Source organism: Phalangium opilio, unplaced genomic scaffold (assembly GCF_054372755.1).
Source record: "Phalangium opilio isolate 3A_F unplaced genomic scaffold, DU_Popi_V2 ptg000505l_1, whole genome shotgun sequence".
NCBI classification, from domain to species: domain Eukaryota; kingdom Metazoa; phylum Arthropoda; class Arachnida; order Opiliones; family Phalangiidae; genus Phalangium; species Phalangium opilio.
In genome coordinates, this window is record NW_028324239.1 from 472,921 (window position 1) to 486,748 (window position 13,828).

Genomic DNA, 13,828 nt, shown 5'->3' on the forward strand with positions numbered 1-13,828 from the left:
CTCTTCCTTTTTAGCGTCTTTGTGTACAAAGACAGTTTTTATTAATATCTGTCACTTCAGTCTTAATATGAATTAAAACTGTTTAGAAACTAGTATTTTAAAACTTATTCTGAAAATCAGGCGCTCCATTTAAGTCTTGTGGTGTTGCGCGTTTATTAGTTACCGCGTTTGAACTAACAAGGCCCTAACCATCTATTATAGAAGTATTAATCTTGATTGCTTCAACGCCCAGTCCAACTCAAATTGCCTTCCCGTCGTTTTCATGTGCAAAGCAAAGTGGATGCAATAATACATATAGATTCCGAAGACTTAGGCTAAAAAATTATTACGTAGACCTGTGTACAAAAACAATCTATACACCTGTGCACAAACATATTCCATAGACCTGTGCTGGGTGACCATATTTCCTAAATTTTATAATTTTTCCTATTTTCGGATGTCTTCCTATTAGTTCCTATAATATCGATAATTTTCTTATATTTTCCTAGTTTTGAAATTGTAGATATTTTGTGCAGTCTCACTTTTGGTTTTGTTATATATCACTCAAAACCGAAATTTGACAGAAAGTAATGCCGATTTCCACTAGCTACTAGCAATCAGCCACCGTGGATTTACAATACAGGCTAACGCTTCTGTGATTCAGATATTCCGATCGTGTTTTAAGTTTAAGTTTAGTATTCCATGATGTATGTAGCTAAAGCTATGGAAGCCTCTAAAAATATTTGTCACGGAAGTCCGTGATGCTTTAAAGTTATAGCATATGTTTCTAAGATTACGTTCCATAAGTATGACACTTCCTATATTTCGAAATGCTAGAGACTTAATGAGAGCTAGTTCGAGAACGACGCGAGAATTGACTACACGCGATTTTCTGCTCCATCTTCCTATTTAGTCTGTACTAAGCCTTTGGCAGGGCCTCATCAGGCGTCACTTTACGAGAATCTACGACGTTTCATTTATGTCACTTCGAGACAAGCTCTCAGTAACCAGTGACAAATTTATGTAACATATCTTACGAACTTATGGTTATAATTAAACCAAAGTTCTTTTGTAAATCTTGTCTTATTTCTTTCAAAGCATTTGCAACCTATATTTTGTTATTTTTTTCAAGAGTAGTTCTCTTGTCTTTTCATGTTTTTTTTTAAATTATACATCTATATCTATACAAATCAAAGTCCCGACTGACTTACAGACTGACTGATAATCATCGCCCAGCCCAAACCGCTGGCCCCACAAGGGTGAAAATTTGGAGGAACGTTACTCGTAAATAGTAGGCGCGTACTAAGAAAAATTTTTCCAATCCGCCGCCACCTTAATAAATGGCACCCAGAAATGTGACAAATTTTCTCTTTGTTAGAAAGTCCGCGCGTTTCAACCGATTTCACAAATATTTAGTTCACTGGATTCCATTAACCTATAGACGGGCAGAATGTCTTTCGGGATCGATTTGTTGTCACCATTTTAAATGGCGACCAGATATTTAATAGCCCTTCTTTATAGAATGTCTGCGTGTAAAGCAATAAAAAATGTCCCGACGAGCTGATGGCCGACGCCGAGTGTCTTCGCTCCTAGGATGCTACAAAAATATTAGTCGAATCAGTTAAGTGTACCCATACTTGATGGAAGTTCTTACTACACTCAAGCGATGCCGCGGGTAACAGCTAGTCTCCTATAATTTCCTGTAAATCAATTGTAAATTTCCTATTTTCCTATAACTATTACAAGGCTTTGTTGTGGTCACCCTGTCTGTGCACAAACATATTTCGTAGAGCTGTATACATACAGATACCATAGACTTGTGAAAACACATGTCATATAAATGTGTACAAACAGATCCCGTAGACTTGTGAAAACACATGTCATATAATTGTGTACAAACAGATCCCGTAGACTTGTGAAAACACATGTCATATAATTGTGTACAAACAGATCCCGTAGACTTGTGCACAAACAGATCCCTTAGACCTGCGCGCTAAAGATTCCATAGACCTTGGTACATGAAGATTTCATACCCTTAGCGAACAGAAATATTCCCTAGACCTCCGGGGGACCGTCCATAAACTACGTCACACTCTTAGGGGGAGGGGGTTTGTAAGTTTGTGACGGTCCGTGACGAAGGGGGAGGAGGGGTCCTTTGATGCGTGACGTCACATTTAAAATTAATTTCATTGCGAAGTCAGTTAGAGGTCGATTGACACTTTCACTGGAGAGCTAGCTTACACGTACGCATAAGGACTGCTAAATGTAGTGTCAGCTTAAACTCTCTAATGTCACTGCTTTTTCGCATTAGCGAGGATCAATCGGATCCTCCATTCGATTTAAATGCTTCGTTTTTTTCGCACATTTTTAAAATCTGAATCCCTAGCTCGATTAGCCTTAAGGCTTTCAAGTGACAATGTCGAAAACTATGAAGTGTGCCCCTTTAACTACGCTTTATGGAAATATTTGGGAAGGATATGAAAAAGCACATCCATACATTAAAGTTCTAAAGCTCAATCATGGGCAAACGATATTTGTTAAAGCTTAAACAAAAATGAACTTTGACTGTCAAGTCGAGCAAAACATTTCTGAGTGGAACCCATATCATGCCTCAAGAAGAATCTCTTTAAATTAATCGAATTGAATTGGTAAATTAAGACAAATCATAGTTCGTTGAGGGGGGGGTTAAAGAAATATGACGTGGTTTTCAGGGGAGGGGTGTTAGAAAACGTGACGAAGCGTGATCTGAGGGGGACGGGGGTTCAGAAAATGCCATTTTTTGCGTGACGTAGTTTATGGACGGTCCCTTGCGCGCAAAAATATTTCTAAAACTGTGCACAAAAAGATTCCACTGACCTATGCACAAAATATTCTATTGGCTTTTGTATAAACATGTGACATAGACCTGTGTACAAAAATATTCCATGGACCTGTGCACAAAAACATGCCTTGGACCTGCAAAGTCACACGGTTTTGCACAATCCGATGTTATAGACTTGTGCACAAACAGATGTCACATGCTTGTGTAAAAACCGATTTCATAGACTTGCTCAAAAAGAGATGTCATCGACATTTGCACAAGAGATTCCGTAGATTTGTGCACAAATATATTTTGAAGACCTGTACACACACTAATACCATAGACTTGTGAAAAATGTCGAATGTTTGTGCAAAAACACATCCCTTAGACTTTTGCACAGACTGATGCTACAGACTTGTGCACATCCATATGTCCTAGACCGGTGTACAAAACATTCTATAGATTTGTGCACAAACATGAGTCATATACCTGTACACAAAAATATTCCACGGACTTCGGCACAAAAACATTCCATATACCTGTACACAAAAATATTCCATGGACCTCTGCACAAAAACATTCCATATCCCTATGCAATTTTCCTTACCCATTTGCACAAAAATATCACGTTCACCTGTGCACAAAAATATTCGGTATCCATTTTCTCAAAAATATTCCGTACACCTGTGCACAAAAATATTCCAAATCCATTTTCACCATAATATTTCGTACACCTATGCACAAAAATATTCCGTACACTTGTGAACAAAAACAGTTCGTACACCTGTGCACAAAAATATTCCGTACACCTTTGCATAAAAATATTTCGTACACTTGTGCACAAATAGAAATCACAGGCTTGTGCACAAAGAAATGTCGTAGACTCGCGCAAAAAGAGATGTTATAGACATGTGCACATCAGATTCCATAGAGTTATGCACAAACATTTTCAATACCCCTATGCTCAAACAGATTTCAGACCCTAATGCTCAAAAAGATTGCAAACCCATTTCCACAAAAATAATCCGAAGATCCGTGCTCAAAAATATTCCGTAGACCCTTGCTCAGACAGAAGTCACTCGCGTGTGCACAAACAGATGTCATAGACTTGTGAATAAACAGATGTCATAGACTTGTGAATAAACAGATGTCATAGACTTGTGAATAAACAGATGTTATAGACTTGTGCACAAAGAGATGTTATAGACTTGTTCACACACAGGTGTTATAGACTTGTTCACTCACAGGTGTTATAGACTTGTTCACTCACAGGTGTTATGGAATTGCTCACAATCAGGTGTTGTAGAATTGCTCACAAACAGGTGTTATAGAATTGCTCACAAACAGGTGTTATAGAATTGCTCACAAACAGGTGTTATAGAATTGCTCACAAACAGGTGTTATAGAATTGCTCACAAACAGGTGTTATAGAATTGCTCACAAACAGGTGTTATAGAATTGCTCACAAACAGGTGTTATAGAATTGCTCACAAACAGGTGTTATAGACTTGTTCACAAACAGATGATTTAGACTTGTGCACAAACAGATGATTTAGACTTGTGCACAATCAGATATTTTAGTCTTGTGCACAAACAGATGTTTTAGTCTTGTGTACTGTACAAACAAATGTTATTGACTTGCGCAAAAAGAGATGTCATAGAAATGAGCAAATCAGATTCCATAGACCTGTGCACACACAGAAGTCGTAGACCTGTGCACAAACAGAAGTCGTAGACCTGTACAAATAACGATTTTTCACTTGGGCACATAAAGATTCTTCAGACTTGTGTGCACGTAAAGATTCTTCAGACTTGTGTGCGCGTAAAGATTTTTCAGACTTGTGTGCACGTAAAGATTCTTCAGACTTGTGTGCACGTAAAGATTCTTCAGACTTGTGTGCACGTAAAGATTCTTCACACTTGTGTGCACGTAAAGATTCTTCAGACTTGTGTGCACGTAAAGATTCTTCAGACTTGTGTGCACGTAAAGATTCTTCACACTTGTGTGCACGTAAAGATTCTTCACACTTGTGTGCACGTAAAGATTATTCACACTTGTGTGCACGTAAAGATTCTTCAGACTTGTGTGCACGTAAAGATTCTTCAGACTTGTATGCACGTAAAGATTCTTCAGACTTGTGTGCGCGTAAAGATTCTTCAGACTTGTGTGCGCGTAAAGATTCTTCAGACTTGTGTGCACGTAAAGATTCTTCAGACTTGTGTGCACGTAAAGATTCTTCAGACTTGTGTGCGCGTAAAGATTCTTCAGACTTGTGTGCGCGTAAAGATTCTTCAGACTTGTGTGCACGTAAAGATTCATCAGACTTGTGTGCACGTAAAGATTCTTCAACTTGTGCACATAAAGATTCTTCAACTTGTGCACATAAAGATTCTTCAAACTTGTGCACATAAATATACCATAGACCCATGAACAAAAAATTCCATAGACCTGTGCACAGAAGATTCCATACTCCTATACTCAAAAGGATTCCATGCAGATTTGCACAAAAACATTCCGTAGACCTGTGTAAAACAATATACCATAGGCCTGTGTAAAACAATATACCATAGGCCTGTGTAAAACAATATTTCATAGGCCTGTGCACGAAAAGATTCCATAGACCTGGAAACAAAAATATGCCACTGACTTGTGCACAAAAAGATTGCATAGGCCTCTGCACAAAGGGATTTTATACCCCTTTGCACAAAAATATTCTGTAGGTCTGCGCTTAAACAGATTCCGTAGACTTGTACACAAACAGATGTTATAGTTTAGACTCATGAAAAAAATTTAATTACCTATAATTGGTAATTATCTTTATTTGCTTATTTTGTTTAATTATATTTAATTGCATATTTTGTTTAATTCAGTTTAATCCGTACTTCGCAACTAAATTATTTGGACGCGCAAAAGTTATAATGACAATTAAGCTAGCTAATTGCCCTACCAATTTGATTAACCGAAGTAAAACGACGTAAGTCCTAGAATGACTTTCTTTATTACTTAACCCAAGCAAAAAAGTCTTAAGTTCCACAGTTTAAAGGTAAACCACGTAATTCGGAGCAGGTACTTAAAACTATTAAAAACAATACTTAAACTTTGTTTTTCTTAATGAAACAAAAATTGGCGCCCACTATAAAAATGGGGCTTTCATTTAAGACCGTTTTCAAATCTATCAAACGTATAGTTATTTTTGTAAGGGTAGTTACAAAATGGGTAAGTTTGGAAAATTTCCCATGTTATTTCTATGGAGATTATCTAGTTTTTCGCCGAAATCTGTGATTAAATTTATGGAAATGAAAACCACCCTTAGCAACTTTATGCTTTATAAAATAAACTATTGGATGGATCATCTTGAAATTTTTACCACATATTAAGGGCCCGGATTTTAGTTCAGTAAAAAAATTTCAAAACAATAAACTTAATACGAAAAAAGTTACAACCAATCCAAAAACCTTCCTTATACATTTGAGCCGTCATCAGGCCTTATCTAAGGGAGCTACCGCTCCCTTAGAATTCGAATTTAAATTAAGTGAGACAAATTAACCTTCATCATCTTAAAACAATAACAAAAAGAAAATATTTTTGCTATTTTCATATCTATTGGAATTTAAAAGAGGAAAAAAAAGTGAAAAAGCCATCGGCACGCATTGTTCATAAGTGGTGTCCCTCCCAAGTACTGACTGCACTCGACGCTGCTTAATTTCGATGATCGGACGAGAACCGGTTTTTTCAGGGTGATATGGCCGTTGCCGAGAGTGCTATTTAATAATTTGAATTTAATTAACCTTCATCTTTATAAAACAATAACAAAAAAGAAGATATGTTTGCTTTTTTCATATCTGGTGGAATTTAAAAGAGGAAACAAAAGTGACAAAGCCAACGGCACGCAGTGTTCCCAAGTACTGACTGCGCTCGACGCTGCTTAACTTCGGTGATCGGACGAGAACCGCTGTTTTCAGCGTGATATGGCCGTTGCCGAGAGTGCTAGTTAATAATTCGAATTTAAATTAAGTGAGACAAATTAACCTTCATCTTTATAAAACAATAACAAAAAGAAAATATGTTTGTTTTTTTCATATCTATTGGAATTTAAAAGAGGAAAAAAAGTGAAAAAGCCAACGGCACGCAGTGTTCCTAAGTGGTCTCCCTCCCAAGTACTGACTGCGCTCGACACTGCTTAACTTCGGTGATCGGACGAGAACCGGAGTTTTCAGCGTGATATGGCCGTTGCCGAGAGTGCTAGTTAATAATTCAAATTTAAATTAAGTGAGACAAATTAACCTTCATCTTTATAAAACAATAACAAAAAGAAAATATGTTTACTTTTTTCATATCTATTGGAATTTAAAAGTGGAAAAAAAGTGAAAAAGCCAACGGCACGCAGTGTTCCTAATTGGTCTCCCTCCCAAGTACTGACTGCGCTCGACGCTGTTTAACTTCGGTGATCGGACTAGAACCGGTGTTTTCAGCATGATATGGCCGTTGCCGAGAGTGCTAGTTAATAATTCGAATTTAAATTAAGTGAGACAAATTAACCTTCATCATCTTAAAACAATAACAAAAAGAAAATATTTTTGCTATTTTCATATCTATTGGAATTTAAAAGAGGAAAAAAAAGTGAAAAAGCCATCGGTACGCATTGTTCATAAGTGGTGTCCCTCCCAAGTACTGACTGCACTCGACGCTGCTTAATTTCGATGATCGGACGAGAACCGGTTTTTTCAGGGTGATATGGCCATTGCCGAGAGTGCTATTTAATAATTTGAATTTAATTAACCTTCATCTTTATAAAACAATAACAAAAAAGAAGATATGTTTGCTTTTTTCATATCTGGTGGAATTTAAAAGAGGAAACAAAAGTGACAAAGCCAACGGTACGCAGTGTTCCCAAGTACTGACTGCGCTCGACGCTGCTTAACTTCGGTGATCGGACGAGAACCGGTGTTTTCAGCGTGATATGGCCGTTGCCGAGAGTGCTAGTTAATAATTCGAATTTAAATTAAGTGAGACAAATTAACCTTCATCTTTATAAAACAATAACAAAAAGAAAATATATATTTCCTTTTTTTCATATCTATTGGAATTTAAAGGAGGAAAAAAGTGAAAAAGCCAACGGCACGCAGTGTTCCTAATTGGTCTCCCTCCCAAGTACTGACTGCGATCGACGCTGTTTAACTTCGGTGATCGGACGAGAACCGGTGTTTTCAGCGTGATATGACCGTTGCTGAGAGTGCTAGTTAATAATTCGAATTTAAATTAAGTGAGACAAATTAACCTTCATCATCTTAAAACAATAACGTAAAGAAAATATGTTTGGTTTTTTCATATCTATTGGAATGTAAAAGAGGAAAAAAAGTGAAAAAGCAAACGGCACGCAGTGTGCCTAAGTGGTCTCCGTCCCAAATACTGCCTGCGCTCGACACTGCTTAACTTCAGTGATCGGACGAGAACCGGTGTTTTTAGCGTGATATGGCCGTTGCACCGAGAGTTCTATTTAATAATTTGAATTTAATTAACCTTCATCTTTCTAAAACAATAACAAAAAGAAAATATGTTTGCTATTTTCATATCTATTGGAATTTAAAAGAGGAAACAAAAGTGACAAAGCCAAGGGCACGCAGTGTTCCCAAGTACTGACTGCGCTCGACGCTGCTAAACTTCGGTGATCGGACGAGATACGGTGTTTTCAGCGTGATATGGCCGTTGCCGAGAGTGCTAGTTAATAATTCGAAATTAAATTAAGTGGGACAAATTAACCTTCATCTTTTTAAAACAATAACAAAATGAAAATATGTTTGCTTTTTCATATCTAATGGAATTTAAAAGAGGAAAAAAAAGTGGAAAAGCCAACGGCACGCAGTTCCTAATTGGTCTCCCTCTCAAGTACTGACTGCGCTCGACGCTGCTTAACTACGGTGATCGGACGAGAACCGGTGTTTTCAGCGTGATATGGCCGTTGCCGGGAGTGCTAGTTAATAATTCGAATTTAAATTAAGTGAGACAAATTAACCTGCATCATTTTAAAACAATAACGTAATGAAAATATGTTTGCTTTTTTCATATCTATTGGAATTTAAAAGAGGAAAACAAAGTGAAAAAGCCAACGGCACGCAGTGTTCCTAAGTGGTCTCCCTCCCAAGTACTGACTGCGCTCGACGCTGCTTAACTTCGGTGATCGGACGAGAACCGGTGTTTTCAGCGTGATATTGCCGTTGCCGAGAGTGCTATTCAATAATTCGAATTTAAATTAAGTGAGACAAATTAACCTTCATCTTTATAAAACAATAACAAAAAGAAAATATGTTTGCTTTTTTCATATCTATTGGAATTTAAGAGGTAAAAAAAGTGAAAAACCCAACGGCACGCAGTGTTCCTAAGTGGACTCCGTCCCAAGTACTGACTGCGCTCGACGCTGTTTAACTTCGGTGATCGGACGAGCTACGGTGTTTTCAGCGTGATATGGCCGTTGCCGAGAGTGCTAGTTCATAATTCGAAATTAAATTAAGTGGGACAAATTAACCTTCATCTTTTTAAAACAATAACAAAATGAAAATATGTTTGCTTTTTCATATATATTGGAATTTAAAGAGGAAAAAAAAATGAAAAAGCCAACGGCACGCAGTTCCTAATTGGTCTCCCTCTCAAGTACTGACTGCGCTCGACGCTGTTTAACTTGGGTGATCGGACGAGTACCGGTGTTTTCAGCGTGATATGGCCGTTGCCGAGACTGCTAGTTCATAATTCGAAATTAAATTAAGTGGGACAAATTAACCTTCATCTTTTTAAAACAATAACAAAAAGAAAATATGTTTGCTTTTTTCATATCTATTGGAATTTAAGAGGAAAAAAAAGTGAAAAAGCCAACGGCCCGCATTGTTCCTTAGTGGTCTCCCTCCCAAGTACTGACTGCGCTCGACGCTGCTTAACTTCGGTGATCGGACGAGAACCGGTTTTTGCAGCGTGATATGGCCGTTGCCGGGAGTGCTAGTTAATAATTCGAATTTAAATTAAGTGAGACAAATTAACCATCATTTTAAAACCATAACGTAATGAAAATATGTTTGCTTTTTTCATATCTATTGGAATTTAAAAGAGGAAAAAAAGTGAAAAAGCCAACGGCACGCAGTCTTCCTAAGTGGTCTCCCTCCCAAGTACTGACTGCACTCGACACTGCTTAACTTCGGTGATCGGACGAGAACCGGAGTTTTCAGCGTGATATGGCCGTTGCCGAGAGTGCTAGTTAATAATTGGAATTTAAATTAAGTGAGACAATTTAACCTTCATCTTTATAAAACAATAACAAAAAGAAAATATGTTTACTTTTTTCATATCTATTGGAATTAAAAAGTGGAAAAAAAAGTGAAAAAGCCAACGGCACGCAGTGTTCCTAATTGGTCTCCCTCCCAAGTACTGACTGCGCTCGACGCTGTTTAACTTCGGTGATCGGACTAGAACCGGTGTTTTCAGCATGATATGGCCGTTGCCGAGAGTGCTAGTTAATAATTCAAATTTAAATTAAGTGAGACAAATTAACCTTCATCTTTATAAAACAATAACAAAAAGAAAATATTTTTACTTTTTTCATATCTATTGGAATTTAAAAGTGGAAAAAAAGTGAAAAAGCCAACGGCACGCAGTGTTCCTAATTGGTCTCCCTCCCAAGTACCGACTGCGCTCGACGCTGTTTAACTTCGGTGATCGGACTAGAACCGGTGTTTTCAGCATGATATGGCCGTTGCCGAGAGTGCTAGTTAATAATTCGAATTTAAATTAAGTGAGACAAATTAACCTTCATCATCTTAAAACAATAACAAAAAGAAAATATTTTTGCTATTTTCATATCTATTGGAATTTAAAAGAGGAAAAAAAAGTGAAAAAGCCATCGGCACGCATTGTTCATAAGTGGTGTCCCTCCCAAGTACTGACTGCACTCGACGCTGCTTAATTTCGATGATCGGACGAGAACCGGTTTTTTCAGGGTGATATGGCCATTGCCGAGAGTGCTATTTAATAATTTGAATTTAATTAACCTTCATCTTTATAAAACAATAACAAAAAAGAAGATATGTTTGCTTTTTTCATATCTGGTGGAATTTAAAAGAGGAAACAAAAGTGACAAAGCCAACGGTACGCAGTGCTCCCAAGTACTGACTGCGCTCGACGCTGCTTAACTTCGGTGATCGGACGAGAACCGGTGTTTTCAGCGTGATATGGCCGTTGCCGAGAGTGCTAGTTAATAATTCGAATTTAAATTAAGTGAGACAAATTAACCTTCATCTTTATAAAACAATAACAAAAAGAAAATATATATTTCCTTTTTTTCATATCTATTGGAATTTAAAAGAGGAAAGAAAGTGATAAAGCCAACGGCACGCAGTGTTCCTAAGTGGTCTCCCTCCCAAGTACTGACTGCGCTCGACACTGCTTAACTTCGGTGATCGGACTAGAACCGGTGTTTTCAGCGTGATATGGCCGTTGCCGAGAGTGCTAGTTAATAATTCGAATTTAAATTAAGTGAGACAAATTAACCATCTTTTTAAAACAATAACAAAAAGAAAATATGTTGGCTTTTCTCATATCTATTGGAATTTAAAGGAGGAAAAAAGTGAAAAAGCCAACGGCACGCAGTGTTCCTAATTGGTCTCCCTCCCAAGTACTGACTGCGATCGACGCTGTTTAACTTCGGTGATCGGACGAGAACCGGTGTTTTCAGCGTGATATGACCGTTGCTGAGAGTGCTAGTTAATAATTCGAATTTAAATTAAGTGAGACAAATTAACCTTCATCATCTTAAAACAATAACGTAAAGAAAATATGTTTGGTTTTTTCATATCTATTGGAATGTAAAAGAGGAAAAAAAGTGAAAAAGCAAACGGCACGCAGTGTTCCTAAGAGGTCTCCGTCCCAAATACTGCCTGCGCTCGACACTGCTTAACTTCAGTGATCGGACGAGAACCGGTGTTTTTAGCGTGATATGGCCGTTGCACCGAGAGTGCTATTTAATAATTTGAATTTAATTAACCTTCATCTTTCTAAAACAATAACAAAAAGAAAATATGTTTGCTATTTTCATATCTATTGGAATTTAAAAGAGGAAACAAAAGTGACAAAGCCAAGGGCACGCAGTGTTCCCAAGTACTGACTGCGCTCGACGCTGCTAAACTTCGGTGATCGGACGAGATACGGTGTTTTCAGCGTGATATGGCCGTTGCCGAGAGTGCTAGTTAATAATTCGAAATTAAATTAAGTGGGACAAATTAACCTTCATCTTTTTAAAACAATAACAAAATGAAAATATGTTTGCTTTTTCATATCTATTGGAATTTAAAAGAGGAAAAAAAAGTGGAAAAGCCAACGGCACGCAGTTCCTAATTGGTCTCCCTCTCAAGTACTGACTGCGCTCGACGCTGCTTAACTACGGTGATCGGACGAGAACCGGTGTTTTCAGCATGATATGGCCGTTGCCGGGAGTGCTAGTTAATAATTCGAATTTAAATTAAGTGAGACAAATTAACCTGCATCATTTTAAAACAATAACGTAATGAAAATATGTTTGCTTTTTTCATATCTATTGGAATTTAAAAGAGGAAAACAAAGTGAAAAAGCCAACGGCACGCAGTGTTCCTAAGTGGTCTCCCTCCCAAGTACTGACTGCGCTCGACGCTGCTTAACTTCGGTGATCGGACGAGAACCGGTGTTTTCAGCGTGATATGGCCGTTGCCGAGAGTGCTATTCAATAATTCGAATTTAAATTAAGTGAGACAAATTAACCTTCATCTTTATAAAACAATAACAAAAAGAAAATATGTTTGCTTTTTTCATATCTATTGGAATTTAAGAGGTAAAAAAAGTGAAAAACCCAACGGCACGCAGTGTTCCTAAGTGGACTCCGTCCCAAGTACTGACTGCGCTCGACGCTGCTTAACTTCGGTGATCGGACGAGATACGGTGTTTTCAGCGTGATATGGCCGTTGCCGAGAGTGCTAGTTCATAATTCGAAATTAAATTAAGTGGGACAAATTAACCTTCATCTTTTTAAAACAATAACAAAATGAAAATATGTTTGCTTTTTCATATATATTGGAATTTAAAAGAGGAAAAAAAAATGAAAAAGCCAACGGCACGCAGTTCCTAATTGGTCTCCCTCTCAAGTACTGACTGCGCTCGACGCTGTTTAACTTGGGTGATCGGACGAGTACCGGTGTTTTCAGCGTGATATGGCCGTTGCCGAGACTGCTAGTTCATAATTCGAAATTAAATTAAGTGGGACAAATTAACTTTCATCTTTTTAAAACAATAACAAAAAGAAAATATGTTTGCTTTTTTCATATCTATTGGAATTTAAGAGGAAAAAAAAGTGAAAAAGCCAACGGCCCGCATTGTTCCTTAGTGGTCTCCCTCCCAAGTACTGACTGCGCTCGACGCTGCTTAACTTCGGTGATCGGACGAGAACCGGTTTTTGCAGCGTGATATGGCCGTTGCCGGGAGTGCTAGTTAATAATTCGAATTTAAATTAAGTGAGACAAATTAACCATCATTTTAAAACCATAACGTAATGAAAATATGTTTGCTTTTTTCATATCTATTGGAATTTAAAAGAGGAAAAAAAGTGAAAAAGCCAACGGCACGCAGTCTTCCTAAGTGGTCTCCCTCCCAAGTACTGACTGCACTCGACACTGCTTAACTTCGGCGATCGGACGAGAACCGGAGTTTTCAGCGTGATATGGCCGTTGCCGAGAGTGCTAGTTAATAATTGGAATTTAAATTAAGTGAGACAAATTAACCTTCATCTTTATAAAACAATAACAAAAAGAATATATGTTTACTTTTTTCATATCTATTGGAATTAAAAAGTGGAAAAAAAAGTGAAAAAGCCAACGGCACGCAGTGTTCCTAATTGGTCTCCCTCCCAAGTACTGACTGCGCTCGACGCTGTTTAACTTCGGTGATCGGACTAGAACCGGTGTTTTCAGCATGATATGGCCGTTGCCGAGAGTGCTAGTTAATAATTCGAATTTAAATTAAGTGAGACAAATTAACCTTCA

At 37.7% G+C, this 13,828-nt stretch overlaps 3 non-coding genes and 24 pseudogenes across 3 annotated transcripts; all 27 read right to left on the minus strand.

The window, feature by feature from the left end:
- Positions 1–6,415: 6,415 nt before the first annotated feature.
- Positions 6,416–6,534, minus strand: LOC149589821 (5S ribosomal RNA; annotated as a pseudogene).
- A 123-nt stretch (positions 6,535–6,657) lies between these two features.
- LOC149589822 (5S ribosomal RNA) lies at positions 6,658–6,760 on the minus strand (annotated as a pseudogene).
- A 136-nt stretch (positions 6,761–6,896) lies between these two features.
- LOC149589823 (5S ribosomal RNA) lies at positions 6,897–7,015 on the minus strand. The gene has a single exon (XR_016379573.1). It is a non-coding gene; the product is annotated as a 5S ribosomal RNA (ribosomal RNA).
- A 136-nt stretch (positions 7,016–7,151) lies between these two features.
- LOC149589824 (5S ribosomal RNA) lies at positions 7,152–7,270 on the minus strand (annotated as a pseudogene).
- Positions 7,271–7,649: 379 nt separating this feature from the next.
- LOC149589825 (5S ribosomal RNA) lies at positions 7,650–7,752 on the minus strand (annotated as a pseudogene).
- A 138-nt stretch (positions 7,753–7,890) lies between these two features.
- On the minus strand, positions 7,891–8,009 carry LOC149589826 (5S ribosomal RNA; annotated as a pseudogene).
- Positions 8,010–8,145: 136 nt separating this feature from the next.
- LOC149589827 (5S ribosomal RNA) lies at positions 8,146–8,263 on the minus strand (annotated as a pseudogene).
- Positions 8,264–8,627: 364 nt separating this feature from the next.
- LOC149589828 (5S ribosomal RNA) lies at positions 8,628–8,744 on the minus strand (annotated as a pseudogene).
- A 137-nt stretch (positions 8,745–8,881) lies between these two features.
- On the minus strand, positions 8,882–9,000 carry LOC149589829 (5S ribosomal RNA). Its single transcript, XR_016379602.1, has one exon. It is a non-coding gene; the product is annotated as a 5S ribosomal RNA (ribosomal RNA).
- Positions 9,001–9,135: 135 nt separating this feature from the next.
- On the minus strand, positions 9,136–9,254 carry LOC149589830 (5S ribosomal RNA; annotated as a pseudogene).
- A 135-nt stretch (positions 9,255–9,389) lies between these two features.
- On the minus strand, positions 9,390–9,506 carry LOC149589831 (5S ribosomal RNA; annotated as a pseudogene).
- A 135-nt stretch (positions 9,507–9,641) lies between these two features.
- Positions 9,642–9,760, minus strand: LOC149589832 (5S ribosomal RNA; annotated as a pseudogene).
- Positions 9,761–9,893: 133 nt separating this feature from the next.
- On the minus strand, positions 9,894–10,012 carry LOC149589833 (5S ribosomal RNA; annotated as a pseudogene).
- Positions 10,013–10,149: 137 nt separating this feature from the next.
- On the minus strand, positions 10,150–10,268 carry LOC149589834 (5S ribosomal RNA; annotated as a pseudogene).
- Positions 10,269–10,404: 136 nt separating this feature from the next.
- LOC149589835 (5S ribosomal RNA) lies at positions 10,405–10,523 on the minus strand (annotated as a pseudogene).
- Positions 10,524–10,660: 137 nt separating this feature from the next.
- LOC149589836 (5S ribosomal RNA) lies at positions 10,661–10,779 on the minus strand (annotated as a pseudogene).
- Positions 10,780–10,902: 123 nt separating this feature from the next.
- On the minus strand, positions 10,903–11,005 carry LOC149589837 (5S ribosomal RNA; annotated as a pseudogene).
- Positions 11,006–11,144: 139 nt separating this feature from the next.
- On the minus strand, positions 11,145–11,263 carry LOC149589838 (5S ribosomal RNA; annotated as a pseudogene).
- Positions 11,264–11,395: 132 nt separating this feature from the next.
- LOC149589839 (5S ribosomal RNA) lies at positions 11,396–11,514 on the minus strand (annotated as a pseudogene).
- A 136-nt stretch (positions 11,515–11,650) lies between these two features.
- On the minus strand, positions 11,651–11,768 carry LOC149589840 (5S ribosomal RNA; annotated as a pseudogene).
- A 364-nt stretch (positions 11,769–12,132) lies between these two features.
- Positions 12,133–12,249, minus strand: LOC149589841 (5S ribosomal RNA; annotated as a pseudogene).
- Positions 12,250–12,386: 137 nt separating this feature from the next.
- On the minus strand, positions 12,387–12,505 carry LOC149589842 (5S ribosomal RNA). Its single transcript, XR_016379570.1, has one exon. It is a non-coding gene; the product is annotated as a 5S ribosomal RNA (ribosomal RNA).
- A 135-nt stretch (positions 12,506–12,640) lies between these two features.
- Positions 12,641–12,759, minus strand: LOC149589843 (5S ribosomal RNA; annotated as a pseudogene).
- Positions 12,760–12,895: 136 nt separating this feature from the next.
- Positions 12,896–13,012, minus strand: LOC149589844 (5S ribosomal RNA; annotated as a pseudogene).
- A 135-nt stretch (positions 13,013–13,147) lies between these two features.
- LOC149589845 (5S ribosomal RNA) lies at positions 13,148–13,266 on the minus strand (annotated as a pseudogene).
- Positions 13,267–13,399: 133 nt separating this feature from the next.
- LOC149589846 (5S ribosomal RNA) lies at positions 13,400–13,518 on the minus strand (annotated as a pseudogene).
- A 137-nt stretch (positions 13,519–13,655) lies between these two features.
- On the minus strand, positions 13,656–13,774 carry LOC149589847 (5S ribosomal RNA; annotated as a pseudogene).
- Positions 13,775–13,828: the final 54 nt, after the last annotated feature.